The sequence below is a fragment of the Hyla sarda genome, chromosome 2 (genome assembly GCF_029499605.1).
Source record: "Hyla sarda isolate aHylSar1 chromosome 2, aHylSar1.hap1, whole genome shotgun sequence".
NCBI lineage: Eukaryota > Metazoa > Chordata > Amphibia > Anura > Hylidae > Hyla > Hyla sarda.
Window position 1 is genome coordinate 459,755,442 of NC_079190.1, and position 21,662 is coordinate 459,777,103.

General features: G+C 42.8%; 1 protein-coding gene across 4 annotated transcripts in view; it reads left to right on the plus strand.

Moving 5' to 3' along the window:
- Positions 1-21,662, plus strand: part of LOC130357063 (uncharacterized) — a 732,821-nt gene that overhangs the window by 13,503 nt on the left and 697,656 nt on the right. For 2 of the 4 annotated variants that reach the window (XR_008889093.1, XM_056559412.1), the window contains exons 2-3: positions 2,055-2,225; positions 16,765-17,050. The gene's annotated coding sequence lies outside the window, so the exon portion shown is untranslated. Of the gene's footprint in view, positions 1-2,054; positions 2,226-16,337; positions 16,559-16,764; positions 17,051-21,662 lie in introns of those variants that run through there. The other 2 variants (XM_056559411.1, XM_056559410.1) reach the window with 2 other exon arrangements.

Below are 21,662 nucleotides of genomic sequence, written 5' to 3' on the forward strand. Positions count from 1 at the left end.
TATATATATATATATGTATATATATCATATATAAAATGCAATGTTTGTGTTTGTATGTGTGTGTATGTTTCATCACGTCTGAAGCATCACTTCCATATAGCAGGAGATATTTTGAGGAAACCCTCCCACAAGCCACACTCTCTCTATTTATGTCCTTTTTTTGTTTCGGCTCAAAACCGGACACACCTTTTTCACCTAATGCACCCACATCACAGGTCCATCAACCACAATCTTTTCATCATAGCTGAGCCCTACTTTACTCCACAAACTCCACTCTGGCTTGCAAGCCAACCCCCCTTCCACAAGCCATGCATCTTCAATTTTGATCTTTTATTGGTCATTGGTCCGGCATGCGAGCCATGCATCTCTCACAAAAGCCTGAAAAAAGCCCCCACCACGTCACCCCTTTTAATTTCAACCCTTTTTGGGTGTTGGCTTGCTTACTCCCACAAAGCTATGCCCCTGCAAAACCATGCCCTCGTCTATTATCAGCCTACAATCTCTTCATTACAACTACAGCCCCACCTGTGGACAGGATATGAGGTTGGGATATGATGATGATGGAATATAAGGACAAATGCATCCTCCTATGTTGCTTTCCCTCTCCCACAAGGATTAGTTAGTATTAGTATCTACCAACTTATTTTGTGTGGTACAAGTCATACAATATCGATAACCAGTTTTTAACTGAATGTTCCCGACGTTGTCATGTACTGCATATTTATATGTATATATATAGTTAAAGAAAAAATTAATTCTGTACATCGCATTGGATGTTTTTCACAAGATCCTTGAGCACTAGACCCCCGAGGCTATGTACACTGCATTGACTACACCAAAGCAGATCCTTTAAATATTAGCAAGCTAAACTTTTCCCTGCGTGTCATTCTCTGAATCTACTCTATTGTAAAGAGTGTGGACTCAGCAATGTCTTACATTGTTGCCCACTTGAATGTGGAGCCATTTAGAGCCCTCTTTAGTGGGAAAACTCCTTAAAACAAGACCTATGATCAAAAAAAGGTATAAAGATGCATAGATCTACAACTGGTTATACATGTTGGATAATTGTCCATGGGATGTGACAATTTTGTTGGCATTAGCTTGTCAGTGTATCTAGAATATATATGGGGCATCCTAATTGTCATCGATGTCATCATGACCACAGTGCTCTCTGCTGACATCTCTGTCCATTTTAAGAACTGTCCAGAGTAGGAGAAAATCCCCATAGAAAACATATGATGCTCTGGACAGTTCCTAAAATGGACAGAGATGTCAGCAGAGAGCACTGAAGTCGTGATGTCAGCAGAGAGCTCTGTGTTCCAAAAAGAAAAGAATTTCCTCTGTAGTATTCAGCAGCTAATAAGTACTGGAAGGATTAAGATTTTTTAATTGAAGTAATTTACAAATCTGTTTAACTTTCTGGCACCAGTTGATTAAGAAAAAAAAAAAGTTTTCCACTGAAGTACCCCTTAAAGGGGTACTCCGCCCCTAGACATCTTATCCCCTATCCAAAGGATAGGGGATAAGATGTCAGATCGCCGTGGTGCCGCTGCTGGGGAGCCCCGGGATCCCCGCTGCGGCACCCCGCTATCATTACAGCACATAGCGAGTTCGCTCTGTGCGTAATGACGGGCGATACAGGGGACGGAGCCGTGTGACGTCATGGCTCCGCCCCTCGTGACATCGCGGCCCGTCCCCTTAATGCAAGTCTACGGCAGGGGGCGTGGTGACCGCCGCGCCCCCTCCCATAGACTTGTATTGAAAGGGGCGGGTCGTGACATCACGAGGGGCGGAGCCGTGACATAACGATGCTCCGGCCCCTGTATTGCGCGTCATTACGCGCAGAGCGAACTCGCTCTGTGCTGTAATGATAGCGCAGTGCCGCAGCGGGGATCCCGGGGCTCCCCAGCAGCGGCACCGCGGCGATCTGACATCTTATCCCCTATCCTTTGGATAGGGGATAAGATGCCTAGGGGCGGAGTACCCCTTTAAAGGAATGGCATGGTTTACATAAATAAATAATCGAGCTCTGACATTATGTTTGTTTCGACTAGAACAATCCCATATGAACCTCTGAGAACCCGAGAAAAGTCCTTGCTGGGGGCATTCATCAGTCATCCTCTCTTCCTGCATTGATCAGTAACACTTCAATACTGTAGAAAACACAGCGCTGACCTTTCCTCCCAATGATCAGCACTTCTGCCTTCAGCGCTGAGAAATTGCAAGTTAGTAGACAAGTGGATGACAAGTTCAGACGAGCTTCTCCCAGATATCCTGACATTGTGCCATTAATCTGCTTGTCAGCTCCATTCACCTTAATAACATGGCTGCAGGAAGGACATTTCATTATGTTATGTATTAATTCCTGTCAGTATCGTGCACTTCTTTGCGTTTCTGCACCCAACGTGGCCCTGGCACTTCTTATGAGTTACCATTTATCTAAAGTGAATATAAATGCAGAACATGAGATATGTAATAGAGGAGCTGGAGGCCACTTGACTCTTATTTTTCTTGGGATTTCACAGACACAGGGGGAGATTTAACAAAACTTATGCAGAAGAACAGTGGAGCAGTAGCAACCAATCCAATTCCAGATTTAACTTTTAAAAATGTAAAAAAAAAATAACAGAAGCAATTTAATGTGTTGCTTTGGGCAACTTAACCCCCTTACTCTCAACAAGCTTTGTTTGATAAAATAAAATTTTTCATGAATTTGTCTGTTTTTTGGGATAACCAAATAACAGTTTGTCCTTAGTTAGGCTTCTTTCACACTGCCGTTGCACCCCGTCAAGAATGGCGTTAAACTCTCTTATTTTTTTCAAGATTCATGGCCATCATTTTGACGGGACATATCGGGTCCTGATGGACCCCATTATAGTTAATGGAGTCAGTCGGGCACCACTGTTTTTCAGCGGGAGTAGCAGGAGAAAAAGACGGCACAAGCTGTATTTTTTCTCCCACTATTTTCCCCGGCAGCCCTGACATCCGTCACACTGCCGCGTCCTAACGGTAGTGTGAACGAGGCATTGTCAGATAAAAAAACTTTTAATATGTTGTACATCTTGGTAAAACATTACCTTTCTAGTATATGTCATAAGTAGGGTTACAGAGTAGCCTGCAGTGATTGGAGCTTCCATGTTCATGATGTCACGCCACACCCCCTCCATTTATGTCTATGGGAGGGTGCGTGATGGCTAGTATATAGCCATCATGCCTTCTCCTATAGACATGAATGGAGGGGGCATGATGGCTAGTATGTATCAGTCATGCCTCCTCCCATAGACATGAATACAGGGGGATTGGCTGCTGTAGTCGCCAGTCATCCTGCATGGAGCAGAGATCGCTCCATGCACGGATGACTGGGGTGCTGCGCCAGAGATTGCAAGGATCCCTGCGATCAGACATCTTATCCCCTATACTTTGGATAGGGGATAAGATGTTATTAGGCGGGGTACCCCTTTAAAGCAAAGACAGGCTTCCTTTGAACACCTGACTAGTGATGTAATGCCTCGGGTGCCACACTGCAACCTGGGAAAACCTCATTTTGTATGCTGTTAAAAATTAAGGTTGGGCTAAAATCACAGAAGAATTGTGAGACAACCATGAAGCACAGGAACAGACACTATATTATGAACTACACTGTCTTTACAGACCCTGTAGCACAGTCAAATAAAAAAAAGATTCCGGAATACCCCTTTAAAGAAAGCGACTTTTTGGTACATATGGTACTGGCTAGACCTAGCTAAAGCCCTGACTACTGTAGAACTGGTTTATGTCCACCTTTCTTTACGAGAGGAGGGCTGCTGGACTTTGGGCTGGCTTATGCAATTATTGGCTAGGAGACTACATGTGACCAAATTAACCTTTCAGCTGCGCAATGTTATGCAACATAAGTGAAAACATTAACCATTTGCACTGTGTTTACCGCAAAATAAAGTAAAATGCAAAGACATTTACATTACATTTTGTAAACTTTTCCAGTACCTGAAATACTTATGTCCATCAAACTTATAGCAGCTCAGCCTCCCAACAATTCTACCCAACAATAACAGCTGGAACTGCTGTACTGGGACACCACATATGGACACCTGAGTTCTATATATGAAGTTTTATGGACAGCTATATTAATACTGCACACATAGAAGCATATGTGGTCCTTACTGTATCTCAGTATGCCACAATTTTCATGTGGACGAACAAAGGTGTTTTTTTGTGCCAAATTCCATAAGAATCTGACTGAAAGCATTATGCTATGTTCCAATGGATAACATATTACAGTACATTGCTTCTAGGGGAAGATATTTTTCACATATGACAGAGCTTAGTATGGGGCCTAATGGAGTCACCTCTGTTTGCCATCATACGGGCTCTGCCATGTGCATGATGCCTAAGGCAGACCTTCTTTTTCTGAAACTCAAGCCTTTAATGAAACTTTTTATAAGATCTTGTTTAAAGTCTGCTCCTACAATATGCAAAGAAATCACTATTCACCTGCTTTAAGAGTACATTTTTATGTTTTTCATGATTTTAAACAGTAATTTTGGCTGGTATGCATTTTCAATATTGAACTGAGTGCATTAGTTATAAGTCTCTTGCCAAAAAACCAATAGCCAATGAAATATTATTCATAAAGTATTCTATATGATGAAACTATAAAATGAATGGTGCCGAAAAGCTGGCACTTCTAATAATGAATCCACTGAGGTATATGTGTGTGTGTGTGTGTGTATATATATATATATATATATATATATATATATATATATATATATATATATATATCCAATAAAAACAGCACCTCCAGAAATAGATAGAAAAAAAGAATTCGGGGTGCCCGCATCATCTGAACCTCGGTCCACTGGTTCCTCAATGTATAGAAAAAATATAGGCAGCACACCACAGGTAGACTTCAAACAAAATTAGGATTTATTCCATGATGTCTCCCACATCATGGAATAAATCCTAATTTTGTTTGAAGTCCACCTGTGGTGTGCTGCCTATATTTTTTCTACATATATATATGTGTGTTACAGATATGTAATTTAGATTCATTACATGGTAAGGGGTTGTCCAGTGAAAATTAACTTATACCCTATCCAAAGGATAGAGCGTTAATATCTGATCTCGTAGGGTCCGACCTCTGGATCGCCCACTGCGATCTCCAGAACTGGGTCCCAGCTCTAGGAAAGAGCGCATGCTTTGGAATCAGTCATTCATTAATTTCTATGGAAGCGCCAAAGATACCTAGGCACTCAGGCATCCCCGACACTACCATAGAAATCAATAGAGCGTGTGCTCCCCATTATTTCTTAGAAGCTCAACTGAAACATACCACCCGCACTCCTTGTATTCTTTTGCACCATAATGCTGGGTGACTAGCCTATGAAGCTTTTTCTGGGCAACCCTATTTAGTATACTAGGTGGCCCTACCATTATACAGAACAAGCCCTGTTACCCAGTAGCGTAGTGTGAGGGGGGCTGGGGAGAGGGGAAGAAGGGCCCTCACCCCTTGTGTTCCTTCTATTTCCTCATAGATTGTAAGCTCTTGTGATCAGGATCCTCACTCCTCTTGTCTCCTATTTCCTCATAGATTGTAAGCTCTTGTGATCAGGGTCCTCACTCCTCTTGTCTCCTATTTCCTCATAGATTGTAAGCTCTTGTGATCAGGATCCTCGCTCCTCTTGTCTCCTATTTCCTTATAGATTGTAAGCTCTTGTGATCAGGATCCTCGCTCCTCTTGTCTCCTCCTCATAGATTGTAAGCTCTTGTGATCAGTATCCTCACTCCTCTTGTCTCCTATTTCCTCATAGATTGTAAGCTCTTGTGATCAGGGTCCTCACTCCTCTTGTCTCCTCCTCATAGATTGTAAGCTCTTGTGATCAGGGTCCTCACCCCTTGTGTTCCTTCTATTTCCTCATAGATTGTAAGCTCTTGTGATCAGGGTCCTCACCCCTTGTGTTCCTTCTATTTCCTCATAGATTGTAAGCTCTTGTGATCAGGGTCCTCACCCCTTGTGTTCCTTCTATTTCCTCATAGATTGTAAGCTCTTGTGATCAGGGTCCTCACTCCTCTTGTCTCCTATTTCCTCATAGATTGTAAGCTCTTGTGATCAGGGTCCTCACTCCTCTTGTCTCCTCCTCATAGATTGTAAGCTCTTGTGATCAGGGTCCTCACTCCTCTTGTCTCCTATTTCATTATCGATTGTAAGCTCTTGTGATCAGGATCCTCACTCCTTTTGTCTCCTATTTCCTTATAGATTGTAAGCTCTTGTGATCAGAATCCTCGCTCCTCTTGTCTCCTCCTCATAGATTGTAAGCTCTTGTGATCAGGATCCTCGCTCCTCTTGTCTCCTATTTCCTTATAGATTGTAAGCTCTTGTGATCAGGGTCCTCGCTCCTCTTGTGTCCCCCTATTTCCTCATAGATTGTAAGCTCTTGTGATCAGGGTCCTCACTCCTCTTGTCTCCTATTTCCTTATAGATTGTAAGCTCTTGTGATCAGGGTCCTCACTCCTCTTGTCTCCTCCTCATAGATTGTAAGCTCTTGTGATCAGGATCCTCACTCCTCTTGTCTCCTATTTCCTTATAGATTGTAAACTCTTGTGATCAGGATCCTCACTCCTCTTGTCACCTATTTCCTCATAGATTGTAAGCTCTTGTGATCAGGATCCTCACTCCTCTTGTCTCCTATTTCATTATAGATTGTAAGCTCTTGTGATCAGGATCCTCACTCCTCTTGTCACCTATTTCCTCATAGATTGTAAGCTCTTGTGATCAGGATCCTCACTCCTCTTGTCTCCTATTTCATTATAGATTGTAAGCTCTTGTGATCAGGATCCTAACTCCTCTTGTCTCCTATTTCGTCATAGACTGTAAGCTCTTGTGATCAGGATCCTCACTCCTCTTGTGTCCCCCTATTTCCTTATAGATTGTAAGCTCTTGTGATCAGGATCCTCACTCCTCTTGTCTCCTATTTCCTTATAGATTGTAAGCTCTTGTGATCGGGGTCCTCGCTCCTCTTGTCTCCTATTTCATTATCGACTGAAAGCTCTTGTGATCAGGGTTTTCACTCCTCTTGTCTCCTCCTCATAGATTGTAAGCTCTTGTGATCAGGATCCTCACTCCTTTTGTCTCCTATTTCCTTATAGATTGTAAGCTCTTGTGATCAGGATTCTCACTCCTCTTGTGTTCCTTCTATTTCCTCATAGATTGTAAGCTCTTGTGATCAGGATCCTCACTCCTCTTGTCTCCTATTTCGTCATAGATTGTAAGCTCTTGTGATCAGGATCCTCACTCCTCTTGTGTCCTACTTATTTTCTCATGGTTTATAAACTATTGTTCATTCCCTCCACTACCGCTCTGGTAATGACGTGTCAGCCGGCCACAGCAATGTTTCACGCAGGGGGTACCTACGAGTGATGCAGAGGTAGAAGTCACATTGGGGCCCTGTGACTAAGGAAGCCCCAAGGCACCTTTGCCCCATAAGAAGATACCAGTAATATTATTGAGACATGGTAGACATGCGCATCTTTACAGATTTTGCACTAGGGCCTATGAACTACAAGTTACGCCTTTGGTCCACCTCGCTTCTCTTGTCTGAATTGTTATACTGTGATGTCTGAATTTGTCTTTACATCAAAAACTGTCTGCATCGCCCAAAGCAACCAATTAGCTTTCATTTCTCAGATTGCTCTGGTAAAATAAAACCTGATCGATTGCTATGGGGATCAGACAGATTTTGTCCTCAGATAGATTGATAAATCTTGGCCGATATGTTATTTGCAGATTTCCATAGTGCAGGTTACCCTCCTGTATTATCTAGTGCAGTGGTCTCAAACTGTGGCCCTCCAGATGTTGCAAAACTTTAACTCCCAGCATAGCCGGACAGCCGTTGGCTGTCCGGGCATGCTGGGAATTGAAGTTTTGCAACATCTGGGGAGCCACCGTTTGAGACCACTGATCTAGTGACTTATCATGGTGCACAATGGGATCAAAAGGATTACACTAAGAGATAGCAATATCAGTGAAAGTCTTCCTTGTCAGGCCTTTATTAGGCTTCCCTGAATCTGCGCCATTCTTCTGGTTTGGAATCTGTGCTGACGGCCGCGGCAATTTTTTGCGGACATAAGCACCGCCCTATTGACAAATGACACTTCTCAGGATGATTCAATTGGAAATAATTGGGAAGCTGCTGCAAGTGGAATCGGCACAGAATTTTGCAGAATCTCCACAGTGTGAACAGGGTCTAATAAAGCCACAGTTATTGCATATACCGTATATACTCGAGTATAAGCCGAGTTTTTCCGCACGATTCTTCGTGCTGAAAACACCCCCCTCGGTTTATACTTGAGTGAACAAAAACCTAACTGTGAGGGGATGGTCCGGGCCAACCGTCTTCTGCCATCTATGCTGCAGGGACCGTCCGGTGGGGAGGGTTAGTCGCTCCAGGCTGTCCATCTTTACCGGGAGGCCCTCTTCTCCGCTCCGGGCCGCCCCGATCCAGTGACTCTGCATTGACGCCACCGCGCAGGGACGTTCATGTGCAGGGAAGTCACGGACGTCTGCTGTGCACGTACGTCCCTGTGCGTTGTCGTCAACGCAACGTCACTAGTTCGTGGTCAGCCCGGAGTGGAGAAGAGAGCCTCCTGGTGAAGATGGACAGCCTGGAATGACTAACCCTCCCCACTGGACGGTCCCTGAAGCATAGATGGCTGAAGATGGACGGCCCGGTGAGTAGAAAACAAAACTTGGGTCTTGATGATGAAGGGGGGGGGGGGATGATGACGAGGGGGATGATGACGAAGGGGATGATGATGAGGGGGATGATGACGAGGGGGATGATGACGGGGTGATAATGACGGGGCGATAATGACTGGGTGATTATGACAAGGTGATGATGGTGAGGGTGATGATGACGGGGGTGTTAATGACGGGGTCTGGATGATGACAGGGGGGGATGATGACATGGGGGGGATGATGTATTTCCCACTCTAGGCTTATAGTCGAGTCAATAACTTTTCCTAGGTTTTTGGTGTGAAATTAGGGGGCTCGGCTTATATTCGGAACGGCTAATACTTGAGTATATACGGTAAGTCAGTGGAGGCTAGAAATCTGCAATACGGTTCCAGCCTCCATTGTCTTATACGCAGCAAATATTTACCCATCCAAGAAACTCACATCGCTACGAGCTGCATGTGAATGTCTAAGGTTAGAAAAAATACATAATTTTAGGTTGATATTACACACATGAATGGAGTACAGCATTTTAATGGCAAACGCTATATTTTAGGCAAAAAAAAAAAAGAAAAAGAAAAAATTGGTAAGAAATAAAAGATGTCACACAAAAAAAAAACACTTTGGAGATTACCAAAATTTTATTTAACCCCTTAAGGACCAAGGGCGTACAGGTACGCCTTTGCTCCCTGGTACTTAAGGACCAAGGGCGTACCCCGCGCAAATGCCCTTAGACCCCCCCATGTCATTAGACCCCCCCATGTCGGCGATCGGCGCAAATCGCAAGTGAATTCACACTTGCGATTTGCGCCGATTCCGGGTCATACGGGTCTATGGTGACCCGGTGACCCGGAATAGAAGGGGGATCGCGGGTGTCCTAGACACCCACGATCCCCCTGTAGCGATAGGAGTGAGGTGGCAGGGTTGCCACCCCTCCTATCTCTGCTATTGTTGGTCTAGATGCGACCACCAATAGCAGATCGGGGGCGGAGGGGTTTACTTTCGGTTTCCCCGTCCTGCCCTCCCACAATAGGCGGGGCAGGACGGGGAAACTGTCAGGGACCGGCGCCGAAGATCCACTTACCCATCGGCGATGGCAGCGGCGACGATCAGCGGCGGCAGCGGGCGACGATCGGCAGAAGAAGAGGACCGCGACGCAGCTCCCTGGATCCAACGGAAGCCGGTGAGTTACTTAGCAACATCTGGAGGGCTACAGTCTGAGACCACTATAGTGGTCTCTAAACTGTAACCCTCCAGATGTTGCAAAACTGCAACTCCCAGCATGCCCAGAGAGCTGTTTAGGCTTGCTGGGAGTTGCAGTTTTGCAACAGCTGGAGGTCTACAGTTTGAGACCACTGCAAAGTGATCTCTATACTGTGCACCTCCAGATCTTGCAAAACTACAACTCCCAGCATGCCCAGACAGCAGTTTGCTGTCTGGGCATGCTGGGAGTTGTAGTTTTGCAACATCTGGAGGTCCACAGTTTGGAGACCACTGTGCAGTGGTCTCTAAACTATAGCTCTACAGATGTTGCAAAACTGCAACTCCCAGCAAGCCTAAACAGCAAACAGCTGTCTCTGCATGCTGGGAGTTGTAGTTGCGATCCCTCCAGCTGTTGCATAACTACATCTCCCAGCATGCCTTTCGGCGATCAGTACATGCTGGGAGTTGAAGTTTTGCAACAGCTGGAGGCACACTGGTTGGAAAATACTGATTTAGGTAACAGAACCTAACTGAAGGTTTTCCAACCAGTGTGCCTCCAGCTGTTGCAAAAGTACAACTCCCAGTATGCACGGTCTGTCAGTACATGCTGGGAGTTGTAGTTTTGAAACAGCTGGAGGTTTGCCCCCCCATGTGAACGTACAGGGTACATTCACACTGGCGGGTTTACAGTAAGTTTTCTGCTTCAAGTTTGGGCTGTGGCAAATTTTTCACCGCAGCGCAAACTCCTAGCGGTAAATTCACTGTAAACCCGTCAGTGTGAATGTACCCTAAAAACACTACACTAACACATAATAAAGAGTAAAACACTACATATACACCCCCTTACACTGTCCCCCTAATAAAAAATAAAAAACGTAATGTACGGCAGTGTTTCCAAAACAGAGCCTCCAGCTGTTGCAAAACAACAACTCCCAGCATTTCCGGACAGCCACTGACTATCCAGGCATGCTGGGAGTTTAGCAACAGCTGGAGGCACCCTGTTTGGGAATCACTGGCGTAGAATACCCCTATGTCCACCCCTGTGCAATCCCTAATTTAGTCCTCAAATGCGCATGGCGCTCTCTCACTTTGGAGCCCTGTCGTATTTCAAGGAAACAGTTTAGGGTCACATATGGGGTATTTCCGTACTCGGGAGACATTGCGTTACTAATTTTGGGGGCTTTTTTTTCCTTTTACCCCTTATGAAAAAGAAAAGTTGGGGTCTACACCAGCCTGTTAGTGTAAAAAAAAAATTTTTTTTTTACACTAACATGCTGGTGTTGTCCTTTACTTTTTATTTTCACGGGAGGTAAAAGGAAAAGAAGACCCCCAAAATTTGTAACGCAATTTTTCCTGAGTACGGAGATACCCCATATGTGGGCGTAAAATGCTCTGCGGACGCACAACAAGGCTCAGGAGTGAGAGTGCACCATGTACATTTGAGGCCTAAATTGGTGATTTGCACAGGGGTGGCTGATTTACAGTGGTTCTGACATAAACACAAAACAATAAATACCCACATGTGACCCCATTTTGGAAACGACACCCCTCACGGAACGTAACAAGGGGTATAGTGAGCCTGAACACCCCACAGGTGTTTGACAAATTTTCATTAAAGTTGGATGGGAAAATGAAAAAAAAAATTTTTTTCACTAAAATGCTGGTGTCACCCTAAATTTTTCATTTTCACAAGGTAAAATAAAAAAAGCCCCCCAAAATTTGTAACCCAATTTCTTCTGAGTAAGAGCATACCCCATATGTGGATGTAAAGTGCTCTATGGGTGCACTACAATGCTCAGAAGAGAAGGAGCGCCATTGGGATTTTGAAGAGAAAATTTGTCCGGAATTGAAGGTCACTTGTGTTTACAAAGCCCCCATGGTACCAGAACAATGGACCCCCCCCATATGTGACCCCATTTTGGAAACTACACCCCTCATGTAATGTAATAAGGGGCGAAGTGAGCATTTACACCCCACAGGTGTCTGACAGATTTTTGGAACAGTGATCCGTGAAAATGAAAAATGTAATTTTCCATTTGCACAGCCCACTGTTCCAAAGATCTGTCAAACGCCAGTGGGGTGTAAATGCTCACTGCACCACTTATTAAATTCTGTGAGGGGTGTAGTTTCCAAAATGGGGTCACATGTGGGGGGGGGGTCCACTGTTCTGGCACCACGGGGGGCTTTGTAAATGCACATGGCCCCTGACTACCATTCCAAACAAATTCTCTTTCCAAAAGCTCAATGATGATCCTCCTCTTCTGAGCATTGTAGTTCGCCCGTAGTGCACTTCAGGTCCACTTATGGGGTACCTCCATACTCAGAAGAGATGGGGTTATAAATTTAGGGGGGTATTTTCTGCTATTAACCCTTGCAAAAATGTGAAATTTGGGGGGAAACACATTTTAGTGAAAAAAAATATATATCTTTTTACATATGCAAAAGTCGTGAAACCCGTGTGGGGTATTAAGGCTCACTTTATTCCTTGTTACGTTCCTCAAGGGGTCTAGTTTCCAAAATGGTATGCCATGTGTTTTTTTTTTGCTGTTCTGGCACCATAGGGGCTTCCTAAATGCGACATGCCCCCCGAGCAAAATTTGCTCTCAAAAAGTCAAATATCACTCCTTCTCTTCGGAGCATTGTAGTTCGCCCGTAATGCACTTCATGCCAACTTATGGGGTGCCTCCATACTCAGAAGAGATGGGGTTACAAATTTTGGGGGGTATTTTCTGCTATTAACCCTTGCAAAAATGTGAAATTTGGGGGGAAACACACATTTTAGTGAATTTATTTTACATTTTTTTTACATATGCAAAAGTCGTGAAACACCTGTGGGGTATTAAGGCTCACTTTATTCCTTGTTACGTTCCCCAAGGGGTCTAGTTTCCAAAAATGGTATGTCATGTGGGTTATTTTTGCTGTTCTGGCACCATAGGGGCTTCCTAAATGCAACATGCCCCCCCAAAACCATTTCTGAAAAACGTACTCTCCAAAATCCCCTTGTCGCTCCTTCACTTCTGAGCTCTCTACTGCGCCCGCCGAACACTTTACATAGACATATGAGGTATGTGCTTACTCGAGAGAAATTGGGCTACAAATACAAGTAAACATTTTCTCCTTTTACCCCTTGTAAAAATTCAAAAATCGGGTTTACAAGAACATGCGAGTGTAAAAAATAAAGATTGTGAATTTTCTCCTTCACTTTGCTGCTATTCCTGTGAAACACCTAAAGGGTTAAAACACTTACTGATTGTCATTTTGAATACTTTGGGGGGTGTAGTTTTTATAATGGGGTCATTTGTGGGGTATTTCTAATGGGAAGACCCTTCAAATCCACTTCAAACCTGAACTGGTCTCTGAAAAAAAGCGAGGTTCAAAATTTTGTGAAAAATTGGAAAAGTGCTGCTGAACTTTGAAGCCCTCTGGTGTCTTCTAAAAGTAAAAACACGTCAATTTTATGATGCAAATCTAAAGTAGACATATTGGAAATGTGAATAAAATAAAAAAATATTTTGAATATCCATTTTCCTTACAAGCAGAGAGCTTCAAAGTTAGAAAAATGCAAAATTTTCAAATTTTTCATAAAATTTTGGGATTTTTCACCAAGAAAGGATGCAAGTTACCACAAAATTTTACCACTATGTTAAAGTAGAATATGTTACGAAAAAACAATCTCGGAATCAGATTGATAACTAAAAGCATTCCAGAGTTATTAATGTTTAAAGTGACAGTGGTCAGATGTGCAAGAAACGCTCTGGTCCTAAGGTGTAAAATGGCCTGGTCTTTAAGGGGTTAAAAAGTGGTCTTCTAGGCTGGTGGTCTTCTCAAAAAAGATGGCTAAGTGAAACCACTAAAAGGGCCTGATTTCTTGTGACAATTTTTATTCCCTCCATATAAAATGCATACAGGCCATCTTGTTTGAGATGACCATCACCCAGAACACCACTTTTCCATGCAATTTTGGGAGGGTGTCTCAAGGAGATGTCGCTGTATGCATACTATATGGTAGAACTGAAAGTCTGTCACTGGGGTGTTTTGGAGAAGTTTTACTGTAGAAAATATGTTATACAGCTAACGAATTACTGCGCATGTCTTTTATCTGATTCTTTTCCCCTTCACAATGCACCATCCATAGATTTACCTGCAGCGATAGAGAAAACCTAAATTTAAAGGGGCACTCCGGTGGAAAATATATATTTTTTAAATCAACTGGTGCCAAAAAGTTAAACAGATTTGTACATTACTTCTATTTAAAAATCTTAACCCTTCCAGTATTTATCAGCTGCTATATGCTTCAGAGGAAATTGTGTATTTCTATCCAGATCACAGTGCTCTCTGCTGACACCTCTGTCGGGAACAAATCCTTATAGAAAACCTTACCTGCTCTGGACAGTTCCTGACATGGACAGAGGTGGCAGCATTAAGAACAGATCAGACTGAAAAGAACTATACAACTTCCTCTGGAGCATACAGCAGCTGATAAGTACTGGAAGGGTTAGGATTTTTATTAGGAATCGATTTACAAATCTGTTTCACTTTCTGGCACCAGTTGATTAGAAAACCCTTTATTTGCAGTATAAATAGATAAGTCGTATAAAGCATTATATATTCTGCCATACATTATAGCATTTCAGGTTTGAGGTTCCATTTCTGAATAGATAAACAGTGCAGTGAGGCCTGCCAGGACCGTATGCATATTGGAGGAGATTTATCTAAACCTGTGCAGAGGAAAAGTTGTCCAGTTGCCCATAGCAACCAATCAGATCGCTGCTTTCATTTTTCACAGGCCTTCCTAAAAATGAAAGAAGCAAGCTGATTGGTTGCTATGGCCAACTGGGCAATTTTTTCCTCTCCACAGGTTTTGACAAATCTCCCCCATTATGCTTTTACAGATGTAGCAGTGCTGAGTTTGCACAACCAGATTAGATATCATGGTTATCAGTGACTTCAGGTCAACCTACCTCTGAGCCCACACAAGAAAAACAAATGCTAAATTCTGCTTATAAATCCTATTGCAGATCGTCTTTACATCAGTAGACTTATGGCCGGTACCATTGCGTGTAATGGTGCTCAACACTAAAAAAGAACAAGAGAATGACAGCATACAAAACACAGGCGAGCCTTTGTTTTCCGTGCGGCCATCACACTCTCTGTGGTAATGGATATATCTTTTAATAATAAAAACCTACCATCTGGTAGTGATGCTGATGATCACTGATAGCTCCGAACACGGCTGATCTCACACCATGACAGTACGATTAAGGTGCCCAATGGCATATTTCCCTCCTGGCTGTAAAAGGTCAATGTATTTACAGGCTTTTAAATATTCAAAAATTGATATATGGGGGGGGGGGGGGGGTTCATGGGGTTGAGGGGTTATACAGATTCCTATTTCAGGTGCCATCCTTCCCCCCCCCCCTCATTATATCCATTGTGCAGGCTGGAGGGTTGAGCTTTTGCTTACAGTCGGGGCTGAATCTGCAGTCATAGCAGCCATTTAGTTCATGAATATGTTAATCCTGCATGCATATAAAAAAAAAAAATGACTCAAATTAGTGCGGAGATTCCCACTATGCAGCGCGAGAGCAGCTATGTTTAATTCGGGAAGGTGGGGGGGAGATTAAAAAAAAAGAAAAAACATTTTTTATATATGTACGCACCGCTACATTGTCGGTTTATTTCACACGTCAGAGAATTAGCACAATGGGTCTCCAATTAGGGAAGCTTTGAGATATGTCATTTAGGTTTTAGCATTTATTTTTATTTTATTTTCAAATCTCCGCCGGAGTAGAACTCAATAGATTAACCCTTTATATGGTCTCAGTTGAAGATTTTTTTGAATTTTTTTTTTTGTGCTGACACATACTGCATCCGCTGCGGTTGCATTACTTTCCCTAACATAATGAATGTTGCCGTCGATGGTCCGATAAGCTGTAAAAAAAATGGGTTAATGAGACTATGAAGCTTTTACCTAATCTTAAACTGCTGGCTGCGTCGGATAATTTGCGATTTTCTATATAGCAATGATTGGGGTGGGGTGGGGGGGGCACTCTTCTGACGTGTGTTATGACCGCATGCGCCACCCACCGTTATAGGGCGGCTTATGTACAGCAATTAGGCGGTTATAATTACGGGTGAAGAATTAAGCAGCCGCTGCCGTTTGGCTTCCATTGAATATTAAAGACCTATGAATTTTAAGATCTACAGTACATGAACCTGAGCTTGTATCAGGACACAGTGGCCAGGGCACCTATTGTGTCATTGCTGTAGAATCCAGCGTAGCGATTGGACGCTGTCTGCAGCACATAATACCGACTGGTTATAAAGGACTTGTCTAGGGAAAACCTTTAGGTACTTCATTGTCTGCTAAACTTGATATGACTGCATTCCTTTTTATCAGGGGGGTCAGACAGCTGAACTGTACAAGCCGAACAGATTTTCTTCTCCCTTTCTCTCTCTTCTTTTTTTTTAATTTCCAATCCCATTTTGCATAGTTATAAAGACCGCTCATTAAAACTCAAAACTAACGGCAAGAACGGTAATTAGTTTTTTGCGTTTTTTTTTCCTTCTTCTTTTTTCCAATTTGTTCCTTTTCATTGTGTGGGGAACCCATTTGTTCAAGAGGTAAAGAAATAAGATATTTTTTTCTTATTTTTACTTTTTTCTTTATTTCCGCCTCATAATTAAAATGACTTTATACGGGTTCTAAACTAGGAAAGAAAAAAAAAAAATAATAATAATAACGGGATGGTCGCACTTAATTGGTCCAGTTTTGTAAAAGAAGCGCTTTTATATTAATTTTCTCAAATACTTTTTTTTTTCTATTATAGACAAATGTAAGATCGCAGTCTGGGCTGAGTGCCAAGGGTTGGTATTTCACAGCAGCGACCGCCTTACAGACAAGAGCTGTGGGAAACAGGAGAGAGACTCTTGCTTAGGGTACCACTACTATGGAGACGCAGCTGGGCTGATACAAGATTTGCAACGAAACAACGAGCAAGCGAGACAGAACGTGTCTGAGCAGTAAGGCAGTAAGCTGAAGAGCTAGCAGCTAATCTGGCCATGCTGCACTGTTCGAAACCAGCTTTTCATCTCAGCCAATCAGTGACATCATTGGTGAGAAACTCATTTACATCATGCAGTAATGAACCTTGTTTAACATATTTTTTGTGCGATTAGGTCCCCCCATTAATTATTCTGCCAGCATAATTTCCCTCACTATGCAAAAGCCTCGGCTCGGTGCCAACAATTATGTGATCATGTGCCCCTCTCATTGTAACTGGGTGAATTATTCCTTTTTTTTTTTTTTGCACCGTTACCGTGCACCTCGTCCCCCCAATATTTGGCACCCATTCCATCGCTGATGCCTTTTACCATTTAAATCCATGTATTGCGTCCCATTCTGCATTCCCTGTATTCTTCCCCAGATGACATAGACCCTTGATATATCTGTCTTCTGGCCCAAGTCAAGTACTTAATTTGCAGCGATTTTAATATTTAACAGCGGCAAGATCATTATTGAATATGCGTAATCCCTACATCCTCTATTTCGCCTTATTTGCATCTTTTCATATAGAAATTCATAAGCCCGAGGCAATGCATAAATGTTGCGGTAGGAAGAAAAAAAACCCTGTGTGCATGCAAGTATAAAACATAGGATATACATTATATTCAAAATAATAATAAAATAAATAATCCTTTTATGCAAATCATTAAGATTTATTCGCTTTCTGTAGGAAATGGTTTAGTCGCCTTTTATCATCCGCCGTCGTCTCAGTGATTCCATAAAAAAAAGGACGCAAAAAAAATGTAAAACAAATTAGTTTTTCGCTTTGTACGTGCTTAAGGCCTTTCAGTAAACTGTATTGCAACATTAGCAAAAAAATAAAAAAATAAGAAAAAATAAGAAAAGAAAAAAGAAATGCATTATGCTAAGCAGCATTTCTTTTTTACATTTTTCCTTTTTGGAAATGGGACTGCATGTTTAAAGGTGTCAAAATACATTTTTTAATTTTTTTCCCAAAAATTACAAATTCAAAAGAAACTCTGAAATACATCTCTATCAACCAATGAGCAATGAGACAGAGAAATAATCAAGCGTGCAGTCACTTTCTAAAGAATACAGAGGAGGTGAACGGTAAACTGTGGCTCTTTCAATGCGCCTTGCATTCCATCATCTCATCATCAGTATTCTGTGTGCGGCTGTCTCGGTTCAGCCACTCGCTCCCCTGCTGCAGATCCTGTAATTTGAATCATGCGTAATAATATATTATCCTTCTGGGGCCTCTTTCTGTAGAAGAGTGGTTTTATACATTCTGCTGTAAGAGGAGTCCTGGCTCGGTGCCAGTGCCTGGCCATTATTCACCCAGGCAATCAAGGCTGCCTTCCTTAAGGAATAACATCTGCACTTCAGCCTGTGCCAAAAAATCCTCCCCATGTTATAAATTAGAATTTTCTTGGAAATAAAGACACTTAAAATACTGTGTCGGATTTAGGGGGAAAAAAAAAAAGTAGGATCCGTTTTCAGAATTCTCCTTTCCATGTTTTTGCATGTGCACCGGGAGAAGGAAGGCAGGAAGGAATGGAGGGAGGGAGCGCGCTGATGATGATCGCTGCCTACTTGGCGGTGGACTTCTCCAGATTCAATGTGTTTTTGAGATACATAATAAATGTTTTCTACATTCGCCTACTTTTTGGGGGGTATATGGGGAACACACAACATGATTTTTTTTCTCCAATAGTCTCTGGAGCCAGCAGCCCATGTTATAGTAGGACACCTGTGTCTGTCTAGGATTGCGAGATCACTGTTCCTCCATCTGACTCTTGGGGTCGCTTTTGTCATTGTTAAGACTTTTTTCTTCTGTTTTATTTACCGTATTTATTTATGAATTTATTCTTGAGCTTAAGATTTGACTTTCCTGTTGGGTTTTTGAAGGTTGATGTGCGTATTTCATTTTGTAAATAGTGTGATAGAAGAACAATCTATAAGATGTAATACATATATGTATGAATACCGTGGGGCTATATTCTGTAAGTAATAATATAGTAATGACTGATTTCCAAAGCCCTCGCATGTCGATACATTCTCACTTTCAGGATAATGTACTTATATTATAGGAATGTGTATACAGTGGTCCCTCAACATACGATGGTAATCCGTTCCAAATGGACCATCGTTTGTTGAAACCATCGTATGTTGAGGAATCCGTGCAATGTAAAGTATAGGACTGTGGTCTGCAACCTGTGGACTTCCAGATGTTGCAAAACTACAACACCCAGCATGCTTGGAGTTGTAGTTTTGCAACATCTGGAGGTCCGCAGGTTGAAGACCACTGGTATTGGAGGTTATACTCACGTGTCCCCGCCGCTCCGGACAGTCACCGCTGCCCTGGATGTCGCCTTCCATCGCTGTCGCCACGTCCCCGGGGTGTCCCCGCCGCTCTGGCAAGGCCTCTGCTTCCCCATCCTCACTCTCCGTTGCTGCCATCACGTCACTACGCACGCCGCTCCTATTGGATGACGGGACGGCATGCGCAGCGACGTGATGACAACAATGGAGAGCACCGACGATGCAGGGGATCCCGAAGAGGACGCGCTGGAGCCCCGAGGACAGGTAAGTGATCGTCAGCGGACCACATGGGGCACCGTAAACGGCTATCTGGTGGCAGCTGAAGCAGTCTGCGCTGCCGGATAGCCGTTTATGTGATGGCCCCCTCATACAAAAGCTTCGTATCTTGATGCTGCCTTCAACATGCGATTGCCTCTGAGAGGCCATCATATGTTGAAATGATCGTATGTCGGGGCCATCGTGGGTCATGGGGTCACTGTACTGCTTTGGTACATCAGTCCATCCATCACAATAGCGTATGTAAAATGATATGGTACAAGCATGTAAATACCCATACATCTGTGTGACTACTGTGCGTTTGCATCGTTCTCGTGAATGCTCGCTTTACTTTGTGATAAAAACAGAAGCAGAAGAGAAAAGGTTTTTGTAGCAGCTGTGGCTGCAACCGGTAATCTTCCATAATATTAATTCAGTCTGTCTGGAGTCTTAGTCATCATTTATTCATGCTGTATTACATTCTGCTGCATAAGAAAGTGGTGTCCTGACAAAGCAGATGAGTCAATGCCTTTAGCTCAGAAATTTGTCTTGTGTTTGATATCTATTTCATTTTTATTGCCAAGAATCTATTTCTATAAGGTCATCAATCTGTATCCTATAGATGTGCAACTGTAGAGAGGATTGTGAAAATACGTAATTTTATGAATTATGAGTTAAGAAGAAGCATGTCATGTTTCTAGCACACAATGTATGCATGGTCAATCACTATGCAGAGAAGGCTGATCGGCTTAATCTGCTGCCTGAGGTGAGATACTCATCTCGCCTCATTTCAGATGCAACCCTGGCCATAGATTTTCACCATGTATTTCATCCCTTCTATGTACAGGGCTGCAGTCTGCAAAATACTAAATAGGAGGTACAAAACACAAATAATTGGTCATAGGGTCTCTGTGCAGAAACAGAATATGGGCCATTTACTATCCAAAGTCTCATCAGAGAGCATATCCCTTGTGTCTCTCAAACAATCCTTTACATGCAGTCTCAGAGATAGAATGAAGCTGCTATTAATGTGACAGTAGACCTCCTTATCTTTTCGGCCCCTACTGTACATGGTATGTCCGCCATATTGATTGCCATCTTTCAATAACCTTCTCATAACTATTGGATACACCAATCTTTCATTATCCATCTACAGAGCCCATATTATTCTTGGATCATAAAAATCTATTAGCTCTTCCATAAAACATAGTCTCTAAATTGTCATGCTGGTGAAAACATAAATACATTGCGTACTGTCCTGCACAATGACCCATGTACAGTTCATATTGGGACATATGATAAAACAGGTAAAAGCCAACTAGGATCAATCACCTTTGCTTTAATGTGTTAACGTACATAGTCTTCCTGCTGTTTCATCCATTTTAAATGTATGTTAAATCTTTCATCTTAATCCTTTAGTGTGAAAGGCAGCAAAGTAAAATATTAATCCCCGAGAGTAAGGATAATAAAGAAAGATGTCAGTGATATTATTAGGAGAGTGAATATTATCGGCCTGGTTCTCCTGCATCTGTAATCAGTACATGGTGATTCGGGATGAGCCGTACGGCGTCGTTCATCGAGCAGGGGTCGCATTGTGCTCTAACATCACAAGGCACCAATGATGTCTTTATTCTGAGCAGTGCTGACATGTTCCTATTGCTATCACCAGCTTTTATTAGCAAGGAATATTGTATATGATACAGAATCCAGTGGAAAAGAATCTGTGGAAGAAGAGTCCATAAGAGATATTAAAAAAGGGGCTTTCTAATATGCTTTCTCAGATCTCCTCCCCACGTCTTGCATGCCTCTTCTCTATTCTGTCATAATAGCTGGCGTCACTTAGTAAGAGCCCACTGTTTTCTCCATTCAGTCTGGCAGAAGTGTAAACAGAGGTTAGGGTTCTGGAAAAAAAATTGTACCACTTTCTGGTGGGCGTTAGCACCTTAAAGGGGTAATCCACCCCTAGACATCTTATCCCCTATCCAAAGGATAGGGAATAAGATGTCTGATTGCGGGGGTCCCACCGCTGGGGACCCCCGCAATATAGCATGCATTACCCACCTGTTACTGCCCACCTGTTATAGCCGTCACGCCCCCTCCCATAGACTTGCATTGAGGGGGCGG